Source organism: Salvelinus sp. IW2-2015, linkage group LG33, assembly GCF_002910315.2.
Source record: "Salvelinus sp. IW2-2015 linkage group LG33, ASM291031v2, whole genome shotgun sequence".
NCBI classification, from domain to species: Eukaryota; Metazoa; Chordata; class Actinopteri; order Salmoniformes; family Salmonidae; genus Salvelinus; species Salvelinus sp. IW2-2015.
This window is the reverse complement of record NC_036872.1, coordinates 3418029-3429646: the sequence shown is the minus strand read 5'-3', so window position 1 is coordinate 3429646 and position 11618 is coordinate 3418029. Positions and strand designations below refer to the sequence as shown.

Genomic DNA, 11618 nt, shown 5'->3' with positions numbered 1-11618 from the left:
AGAGGAGGAGAAGGGGGGGAGACTAAGAGTTGAGGGGGAAAAATGTGGTCATCAATGCTGGCAGCAGATCCAGGCAGAAGATTATTGGAAGGCAACACAGCGGCAGATGTCTGATGAGTGTCTATTAACCTGCTTCCTACATGTCCCTGGCCCCGTTGGTGATCAATTCAGACTGGGAAGGCCTTGTCTGGCCCAACAAGAGGGGCTCATAATCTTCCTCACTCCCAAAAAAATAGCACAGCGCATGGCTGCTGATTGGCTGACCTTACTGCACTGGCATCTCTGCTGCGGAGAGGAGAGGAGCCGCCATGACTCAAGACCTGCTGCTTCCAGGCCATCCTCCCCTCCCTTCTTCCATCCCTCCATGCCCCCACCCCTTCACCCCACCTCTGATTGACTGTCATCTGTGTTCCGTGATGCGGTGGTGAGCGTATACCCAATCTAGGAGAGGCCGGAGTGTGTTGACAGGCTGGACGGCTGGTCATGGCTGGATGGAGAGGTATTAGCTCACTGCCACGCACTATTCATTAGAAAAAAAACACAACAGCTGGAGGAATTGGATTTCTGTGACAGAACACAATCACTGCGGGTTCTGGGTTAGCTGCTCCTCTGACTGCAGCCTGTGGCCTGCTAGCAGAGTTGGAGGGGGAGTGTTTGCCCAGGCCCACCCTTGACCGTCTTCTGCTCGCTCTGGTCAACAGAGCACAGACCATCACGGTGCAATGGGGTCCATCTCCCAGCTTGTTACCTGCCATGGACCTCTGTACATGGAACTCTGTACATGGAACTCTGTACATGGAACTATGTACAGAGGAGGTTCAGGGTGACAGGGGAAGATGACCATTTCTTCTCTCAAAGGATGAAAATCTCTACCCATCTTGCATGTCGCACTGGATACTATCAGATAGATCATCATCTAGCACGAATCCCTCAGTTGTGTGCGGTCATTAGAATTCACTAAATACAACCACTATTTGTGTTTAGTAAGTGCATACAACTCCCTTTACAAGAAATATTGTGTATGTCTCCGATTCCCCAAAACGTTTTTTTTAGGAATATATGAGTTCTGTATCCTCCGCCAAGAAGTTCATTTGTCTTTCTTCCTTTATTTCAAACGTTTGTTTCCCCTCTGTCTGTGTGAGAGAGGGAGAGAGAAAGAAAGAGACAGACAGAGAGAGAGAGAGAGAGAGAGAGAGGGAGAGAGAGAGAGAGAGAGAGAGAGAGAGAGAAAGAGACAGAGAAAAAGACAGAGAAAGAGACAGAGAAAGAGAGAGACAGAGAGAGACAGAGAGGGAGACAGAGAGAGAGAGAGACAGAACAGACATACAGACAGACAAACACACACAATCCTGGGAGGAGGCCATCTGAAATACAAATCATCTCCACCCAATCATCTGAGCCTGCCAGTTAGCTCCCATGAAACCTTTTTTTACTAAGCGTGACCCGGGATGCTACGGCTGGCTCAGAGCGTTGAGGAGCAGGGGGCGGGGCGGTGGAACTGGCTGGAGCGTTGGGTTAGCTCCACATCTGGTCCTGTATTAAAGGCATATGGGCCAGTGAGTGGGCCCCGCTCGCATGCACAGACCCTCAGCCCAATCAGCCCTGATAGGGGTGATGTAATAGCCCTGCCTTGGACTCCCCTCCCTCCCCGGCACACTGCTCTTTGGCCCCGCTAGGCCCCGCTAGGCTGTGGAGCACTGACAACACAGCTCACCGTCATCAGAGTCCTCCCCTCCCTCGCCCACCGCCAGGCCTGGAACACACAGGTCAAAGGTCATCATGCACTGTACAAGGCTGGGGCGGGGTTCGTGGCGAAAGGGGGTTGGGGTAGGTGTAGGATAGAGGAGGGGGGTATCTTGTAAAGGTGCACTTTACAAATTCAACTTAAAAGTAGTTTCCACTTTAACAGCGAGCGGCGTCAATTCAATTCAAACGTATCAATTCAATTCTAGATCTCTGTAATGTAATTCACTGAAATAACTAGACAATGTCCAAAAGGCTGAGTCTGCTTTATTTTTCACAGAGGCTCTCTAATGCAACAACCTGTGTAACATTTTTGTTCCATCGGTGTGGTGTCCTCTGTCAGTCTGCGGCACCTGTGTGGATCTGGTCTGTGTTAGCCCGACTGCCAGGAGAAAGAAAGAAAGTGAGCGAGAGAGAGAGAGAGAGAGAGAGAGAGAGAGAGAGAGAGAGAGAGAGAGAGAGAGAGAGAGAGAGAGAGAGAGAGAGAGCACAGTGGATGAGTGATACAGGAGAGGCCTGTGGCTAACCAGCCCCTGTCAGAAAATTAGGAGGCAGTGGAACAACACGTCCATTCTACATTTATCAGTGACACGGGGCCCTCACACAGCTGCGGAACCACCCTACTACCTCCGTTCATCTTGGCTGTGCTCTGATAGCTGAGAGGTCAAAGGGGCAATCCGGGATTGATACAATACATTTTGGGACTTTTCAAATAATTGTACGTATATGGCCATTGGTTCTTGAAGAATATAACTTATGAATGCCTCGTGGGCTTCAACTGTCGTACCCAATCAGAACCCAAAATATAGACATGTTTGATACCGTTGTGTGTAGTCGCGGAATTGTAAACAAACACTGTATAACTTCAAAACATGAGTACAACTATCATTTTAATCTCATGGACGGTCGGTCCTCGCATCCACAGCTCTGTCTACAAATTGGAGAGTGGTTACATTCCTCCACCCCCATCCCTCAGTCGTTTACTTAAACAAGTGGCGGGCTGCCCACGTCGTTCTTTTTCTAACCACATATTGCCCGTTTAAGGGAGGAAAAGGGATCCTACGCCTTGGTGGACAGGTATGGCTTTGGGTGAGCGGTGAGTGGCAACTTGGGCGGTAGCTATGTGGCGCTAGCTGTGGCCTTTCAGAGGGATAAGGTTTAGTCAGTGCCGAGCGAGCCCTGAGCCGGTCACACGGATGTAATGAGGTCAGATTACAGGCAGGTCCGCAGACAAGCTAAAAAAGGTTGGAACGGTAATCCCACAGTCATTAAAGGGCCGCTTTGTTGCCAGTGGAACGGAGAGAAAGGGAAAGCATGGGGGAAAAGAGGTGTGGGGGAACTCACCAACACTTGATTCAATATGAAAAGCTGCTTGTTGCCACCCAGGAGGAGCAGAGCTGTAGAAAGCAGGATGTTAAGGGAAGCCTGCCCGGAGACTCCTACGTCCAGGAACAACGACAGGCCTTGTTCCTGGTTTAAGGAGCAAACAGATTAAGATGAATTGATGCTAGCTTAGTGACTCTGAAAAAATGGAGGAGAGAAACGCCTACTGATCAATAAGGCTTAGGGAGCAGGCAACCAAAGACAGTTTCCTCACGCATTCAGGGGATAGCACTCACTGAAGGGGCATTATATCTCCCGAATAGCCCTTTCTTTTCAAGGTATGGATGAAAGGGGGATAGTAGGAGCAGAATGACAATTTATATAAATCTGGAGAATAAAGGAAAAAACAATGAAGTTTCCATAAGGGATGACATTTGAAATCTTCCAGGCCCTGTGTTCAATGTTCGACGAGAAAACGACAGTCAAATGTACGCATGTATGGCATGTTCCAGTCAATATAGACGATAGAGATGACTTACTGACATAATGAGAACCTGTTCTCAACTGGCCTACCTGGTTAAAAATAAAGGTGAAATACCACCCAGGTTTGAAAGATACATACGAACATGCAGAATTGTTTGGTAACATATCTGCCTGTGTTGTATGAGTACATACAACAGTTGTTGCTGTTGTTGAAATACCCATAGAGGAAAAAGACACACTTAAATCCAACTTAAAGCCCTGACATGCAGATCACAGCAGATGGTCTAACCTCCAGCATCTCACAGGGCACTACCAGAACACACAGTACAGTATGTGTGTCTGGGCCCGGATGGCTGGCACAGAGCTGTCCTCCCATGTTTGCAGAGATCAGAGAGAATCATTTGGGCTAACACGGCAATTATAGCTCAAAGCCCACTATCTCAGGCAGAGATCAGATAGACTTTCTCCCTCTGCTACCGTAGTGTATCACATGTCTGCACTCAGGAGCCGTCTCAAACAGCTAATCCCTTAAGAGGTGTGGGCCACCATTAAGTTAATGAAAATGAACACTCCGGCGTGTCATGGCCGCCAGGAACACAGGCAGGGACACCGCCGTCGGGCAGCTAGCTGCATACGTTAGACACTCCATTACCCCTTACGGCCCCCGTAGAACAGCCAGGCAAGTTTTGATGCTAGCATAGCCGCTAGCTTTGAGTTTGAAAGGCATTAGTTCTGACATGGGGATGAGCTTTGTAAAATGTAAGAGTACCTCTCTCTCTATCCCTGCCTCCCGCCTTCCCTCCACCAGTTTCGCTAACCTCAGGATGTATGAAACAGATGCAGATATGATGCCGCCACCAGCGTGACCTCTACATCTGTTGAGGGTGACCCCAGGAACACTTTGAGGCCCGGGGTCAGGTGACTTGTGGGGTTGATTGGTTGAGGATTAATAGCGAGCCAAGTGAGAATCGCCCCCTGCCGGGTACAGTGTTGTCCCAAACAATTACAAAGATGTCAAATAAAACCACCTCTCGGTATAGTTTATATTGTATACCAGATGGCTGTAGCACAGATAACAGGGCTGAGAAACACAACCACAAAGTGAAGAGAAATCGAGCAGAATAATTTAACAGAACTATCTTCAGAATGCATTCATCAGTTTCATAGTGTTATATGTTCTCGTAACTGTTGCCAACAGTGGAATTTCTGTGCGATACATCAATACCAGACCCAAAGACTCTCCATATTCATGACTAAAAACAGAGAGATTTCTTGGTGTCTTATACGCCAGTATTCCAAGTCCACTGCGGCGTCCACGTTCTCCGGGTTTTGACTGGATTTCAAGGTTACATCATCAAATGTATTAAAAACAAACGTGGCCATTTCAGATTTTAAATTCTATACGTATTTCTGGATTAAATCCCTTTTACCCAGTGCCTCTTATGAGGTCATTCAATTAGCTTTTTGTGTGTTTTGCGCTTAAATACATTTTTAAAAAGTGGATACCGGTAATATTACAATCACTTCCATTACTACTGCACTTTAGCTGCAATAACCCGCACATTTTTGTATTAAAAAAAAAAAATGCGTTTGTGTGTATTTAGCTGTGTTGTGACTGAGTTGTGACCTGAGGTGTGGCCTTTGACCTCTGCTACAGTATGGTTCCATTAGCAGCCCCAGCTGACTAGAGGCGAGATCTCCACCAATTAGAGCAGAGGAGAAAACAAAAGGGCCATATTTCAATGCTTTCTACAGCTGCGCTGTTCATCGGCAACGTGGCTAGTCTCTCTCTGACCCTCACCCCTGCACTTGCCCCCTGTGAAGAGAAACATACCTCTTCTCTCATCTCTTTTGAATTGGTGAAAAAATATTATACATTTGCTTCAGGCTTTAAAAAAAAAATCTATTTATTTAATAGCTTTTCGTGTCACTGAAGCTTTAGTGCCGTTATGACATCCATTGTACCATGTATGAAATAGCCTACATGTAAAAGGATTTTTTTTTTGGACTAATCTAAAGCTTAATAGCAAGGTATGTGTCATATGTAACCTTTATAACTTTGCTTGTCAGTTTTTTTCCATTAGGGACCTCATAAGCGGGTTGGGCATATCAGTCACCGAGGCCACTGACAGGTCTAACCTTCCCAAGCGGCAGGATACACCATCTTCACCGCAGCCTATTGACCAAAGCAATAAGCCATTCTATATGGCGTATTAAAGTCATTTTCCACATGCTACCTCAGCACCACCCATTGTTCATGCAAGCTCCTGCTGACCTGGGAGAAAAAAACCTTGGTGTTCCCAGACTAAATTGCAACACTTTGCACCGTTACACCAGTTAAGCAATAAGCACCCAACTGAATTGTTTTTTTCCTTCCTGACTTGAAAGGTGTAGTGATTATTACGGTCACTCATGGGGCAATTTTAGACTGTCAAAAGGGGCGCCGGAAATGGCTTCAACCCTTAGAAATGCTGACTGCCCAGAGAGCATGTTTCCTTGTTGTACTCGATGTCTCCCATTTCGTTTTTCCTCTCATTTGCAAAAAAAAATGTATTTTGTTGGCAAGCTGCGGCGATGTAATATGTGGAGCCATCTGCCTAGTCCACTGGCTGCACCCTGCTCCTAATGTCAGAGGTGCTGTGCGAGGCTGGAAAATGCTCCCTAGCCCCTGCTGAAATCAGCTCCGCCACAGGACCATGTGACAAATGATTCCAATCTAGGCTGAGCGCCCTTGACTTGACCCTGACCGCTGTAGACAATAAGGGCTAGCTCAGTCACTGGGAAAGATGTTCTGCGCTAATAAACCCGACTGCCGACCAGGGGTAGCCGGGGAGGGAGGGACGGAGGGGGGAAAGGGGAGGGGCTCAGGTTCTGACCTCTCAGGTGCAGGTTGATAATGAGAGTCCCTGTTTGCTCTGTGAAAATGACCTCACCGGAATGAAAGGAGCCAGCGTTCAACAAACAGGGCTATTCTATGTCCTTCTAAAACCTGATCGTTCCTGGGGATCGCCTACCAATGTGCTTTCTGTCGCGTTTCTCTTTAAAACGGGGGCCGAAGCCAAAARCCCCCCCCCCCCCCCCCKCKCCCCAGACATCACACATGCATAACAAACGCGCACACATGCAAATGCACAGAGAGACACATCCTCATTATTGCACCCACCCCTAAACACACACAGACCTATAAAATGAGTGGGCCCTTGCCAAGCTCGGCGGTGTAAACACGCTACTCCAGAAAAGGTCCGGGCATCATGCTGCTTATGCTAATGAACCCCCCKCCCCCCCCRRCTCTTCTTTTCACCTCCTCTCATCCTTCTGGCAGAGGCTCTCCTTCTGCCGCAGCGCCATTGTCATCCCCTGTCTGTGGCCATGTTGGCACCGGGCTAAATAATACCCAGCTATATTAGGTTACCAATCCTCCTCAAATCGAAGCCGCGGGATTCAACCCTCCCCCCCCAATTTGTAGACTCAAAAAGCAGCTTTGAACAGTGCAATGGTAATGTAACCTATATGATTCAAAATGTATGACCAATGACATTTTTGGCATGTGGCATCCTCCAAAGAGCCCGATGTAAATGAGCAGAAGTAATGACAAAGTCAAGGGTCAGCGTTAACAATATGTCTCATTTTGGAGGGAAGATGGGTGTTTACAGGAAATGGGGACAGTGATTTGCATGGTACTCTGGAGGAGCTGAGCACTTCTGCAGACTCTTTGTCACAGGGACTTTGAGGAACTTACTGCTGAGAGGGGAAAGTGCTGGGCACTACAGAAACCAGTGGAGTCTGCTGAACCTTGTGTGTGTCGCTATGGAAGCCAGGATTAGGCCAAGGATTGGCTGGCTATAAACACACGTGCTCTTGTCAGTGCAGCAGAAAGTTTTGCTTTTGTGTGTGTTGTGTATCCGTGTGCGCGTGTGTGTGCCTGTGTTCATGTGTGCGTGTGTGTGTGTGCATGCGCTTGCGTGTGTGTGGCTTTTTTGTGTTTTGTTTCATAAGCCAAGACACTGACATGCGGTATTGTGGCTTGACTGCAGAGGAGTTTATCATAGATAATTACGTAAGAATGTGCTGGAAGAGGAACAGACCATGGATCATCTGGGATGGCAGCTGCTCCGCTCGGCCTACACTATGCCCCACACTCCAGCCCAGCACACTACAGCAGTTCCATCTGGGCTTCTTGAGAGGGCAGCAGTGAGAACATTAGAGAGCCGGCGAGCTCCCTCGCTTTCTTCCTCACCCTGTCCACCCTCTTACACACCACGTTTGTACCTAGTTCGCTTTTTCCATCTCCTGCTCCCTCTATCACTCTCTTACGCACACACACACACATTGCAGTGGTGTGATAGAGATAATGGAAACAGGTGAACAGTCGCTAAACAAACAACCCCAAAAAAATCGAACGTACATTTTGTTTTGCATATGACCACCACCACTAATATCCTAAACCACTTTCATCAGAATAATTTACACATTTTCTGACATACATATCATGTTGGTACAGTAGCCAAGCAGGGCATTCGACGATGACCAATTAAGTAAACAGCCTAATTCCTGTACCATTTACACAAGCAAATGCATATATTTGGAGGGGATTTAAAATGTTAAGATGTAGTGCAGGATGTTCATCAACTCTTTGCATTATCGAAGTAGCCAGAACATAGCATTAACTGTAGAGGGGACTTGATGTTCCACGTTCATCCTATAACTCTATAAACCCTGTAAATCCAGCTTAGATACTATGAGCAGTGTGCTTATGCCTATAATATCCAGTAAACTACTCTCAGCCAAGGATTCTTTCAAGTTCCATAGGGCAAAATAAACAGAAACTGTACTATAAGTCATTCTAAAATGTGACGGTAACAAGGCTACACAATAGTCCCACACTAGTTCTTGAGATGGAACAGTGCACACATTTGATCACTCACCAGTTAATTGTACAATAGTGTGATTTCAATTCCGGAAGACTTTGTTTTAACAGCAGAGACACAGGTTTGTTTTCACCCAGCTTGCATTGCTTGTCTCAATGTGGCACTGGGCCAAGCAGGGAAATTGACCATGATTGACCTGTCGCCCTGCAGCAGCATTGCTTTTAACCGAAACGCCAGTGAAGAAAATCATTGAGAAATAATACGTGATATTTCTCCTTCTGACCAATACCTCTGGATCATTCCACTGTGAGAGCAATGAAATGTGAGCGGCGTGAGGAAAGCTAACACTTTGGGAGAGAAACACAAACCTATGGAGTGTGCGGAATGTGATATGACAGCGAAAACAAAATCCCATTGCCGGTCCACAGTTGAGCGTCAGCTGAATGTGTTGACATGCCATAGATCCTGCTCAGTAGCGAGAATAACACAACACTATTCTCTAACAGCCCCAAATCATCGACACATACAAATACAGCCGCAACTAATGATTGGGAAATGTGTCAGCAACAGAACAACAGAAAACAAACTGAGCGTTATGATAAGGTAAGTGAATGGAATGGATGATTATGCACTGTTCACACACGGATAGACCCACACAAGCAGCTACGCTTATGCGCACGCGCACACACACACACACACACAACACCACACAACACCCACACACAACCACACACACACACACACACACACACACCACACACAACCACACACAGCACAACACACACACACACACACACACATAACCATACCCCACCTCTCCTTGCCTGTGGCCCCCGGGGACAAGAGTGCTTGTGAGTAAGAAGGTACTGCATGGCGCTGTCGGTGGTTGTGGTTTACTCTGTGGTTGGAGGCTGACCTGAGAGCTTGGGACTGGGGACACATTGTACCTTGTTCCTCATTTCCCCTCGACCATTAGATGGAAATGATTTCTGATCACTGCCTAGGCGTCTTGAATCGGCATGAAGTGACTCAAGGTAACATGGCACTATATGCCATCGTCGGCCCATTCAGCCATCATGCTCTGTAGCCACATCAAATGATTCCACATTTTTTAAGGCGCCAAAGTGATATGGCTGTGAGGGAGAGGAATGAGAGAGAGAGACAAAGAGGAGAGAAAGAGGGAAATGATTGTGCCCCGGGTTTTTTGAGGAAGGAAGAGCATCACTGCAAGCCATGTAGCTCAGTGTTCAAGGATACGCGTTTCTATAAAATATGTATTATTGTATTTTTTGTTCGTTTTTTTTTTTTTTTATTTTAGGCCCCCCCCGCCCTTTGGGTTTTTTTAAAAAACTTGGTCCATCTATTTATTTCTGTGAGACATCACACGTAAAAAACATTAGGAACTCATTGTCACATCATTACACTGAGGGAAAAATGAATGCTTTCCTTTGGCAACACAATAGCAAGTAGGGCAATACACAGAACAATGCAAACCAAAATACCCTCCCTGAGAAAATTTGAATAACTACTGCTTTTATTACAGTCTTAACAAGAGTTGCAAGGGTGGCACTTTTGGGATGAACGAGTTTGTGGTGTCTGTGTGCTGTGTGTGTGTCTGTGTGTGTGTATATGTGTGTGTAGCGTGGTGTATGTGCGTACGTGCTGAGGTTGGAGGTTTATAAGTAGTTCCACAGCCACAAAAGGCTTTCCCTTTGCCCTCCTTAGAAATCGCGCAATGAAAACGAGAGAGAGAGAGAGAGAGAGATGAGAGAGAGAGAGAGAGAGGAGAGAGAGAGAGAAGAGAGAGAGAAGAGCAGAGAGAGAGAGAGGAGCGAGAGAGAGAGAGAGAGAGAGAGAGAGAGAGAGAGAGAGAGAGAGAGAGAGAGAGAGAGAGAGAGAGAGAGAGAGAGGAAACAGAAATGTGACATAGCAAAAGTGCAGCCCTGTGAAGGTGGCCACAGATGAATAACCCCTCGGGGCCAGCCCACAGGCTTCTGTGTATCAATGCCATTTTCAATTCACTTATGCTGTATAATCATCAAGGTCAAAATGCAACTTCTGTAACCAGATAAATAAATAAAACAGGTTGCCGGTAAATAAAATAAAGGGGAACAAAGCTCGGCCTCCAGCAAAGAAAATAAAAGACTAAGGGTAGAAAATCTCACATGAAAGCTAATTTAGATAACATCAGACTTTTTGCTATTTGACTAATTGGAATAGACTTGCTCTATAAATAATAAATGCCATTAGCACTCACTTTGTTTTGTAGGAAATATTTGTGTCACTTTTTTGGTTTGCATCTGTTTCACATTCAAATGTTGGGGTTGATAAATAACCGTGTGAGATTAATCACATGTTGGTTAGATCTGAATGACATAAGGCAAACACTGATTGTAACACTGGCCACGGAAGCATTACGTTTAATTCAATTGAATTATGTTTATCATATCCTTCACATCCTTCACATGTATCAAAATGGGCTGTGTTTTTGTTATTTTTTATTCCATAACTGTCTCGTCTTTACTGTAGTCTAGCCAACAGGCTAAGTCACTAATTGATTTGGTTGGAAAAAACAGTAGCTCTCAGCAATATGCTTATTTTGTCATTTGTTTGTCTGATTCACCATGCTTGCATTCCCAATACGATTTTACATGAAGAAGCTGTCCTTGTATTAATCACATCATTCATGTAACTACTTGTATTATTTTGTTAGGGACTGTGGACTGTGGATAAAAATGAGCTGTGTTTAGCTAATTCTTATGCTAACATCATATTTTACCGTCTGAAATGTTTTTAATTGCACATGGTCCCTTTAAATAAACTACTACTTCTACTACTACTACTGCTACTTCTACTACTACCACCACTACCACTACTACTACTACTGCTACTACTACTACTGCTACTACTACCACCATACCACTACTACTACTACTACTACTACTACTACTACTACTACTACTACTACTACTACTACTACTACTACTTGCTACTTCTACTACTACCACCACTACCACTACCACTACTACTACTACTGCTACTTCTACTACTACTACTACTACTGCTACCACCACTACCACTACCACTACTAGTACTACTACTACTGCTACTTCTACTACTACTACTACTACTACTACTGCCACCACTACCACTACTACTACTTACTTCTACTTCTACTACTGCTACTACTATGCTACTTCT

At 45.7% G+C, this 11618-nt stretch overlaps 2 long non-coding RNA genes across 2 annotated transcripts in view; one reads left to right on the top strand and one right to left on the bottom strand.

The window, feature by feature from the left end:
* LOC139023600 (uncharacterized) overlaps window positions 1-11618 on the top strand; it is a 457670-nt gene that overhangs the window by 285661 nt on the left and 160391 nt on the right. The window lies entirely within an intron of this gene.
* LOC111957463 (uncharacterized) lies at window positions 1848-8769 on the bottom strand. The gene is made up of 3 exons (XR_002876392.2): window positions 8475-8769; window positions 3088-3213; window positions 1848-2125 (listed from the first exon to the last, which is right to left on the bottom strand). It is a non-coding gene; the product is annotated as an uncharacterized lncRNA (long non-coding RNA).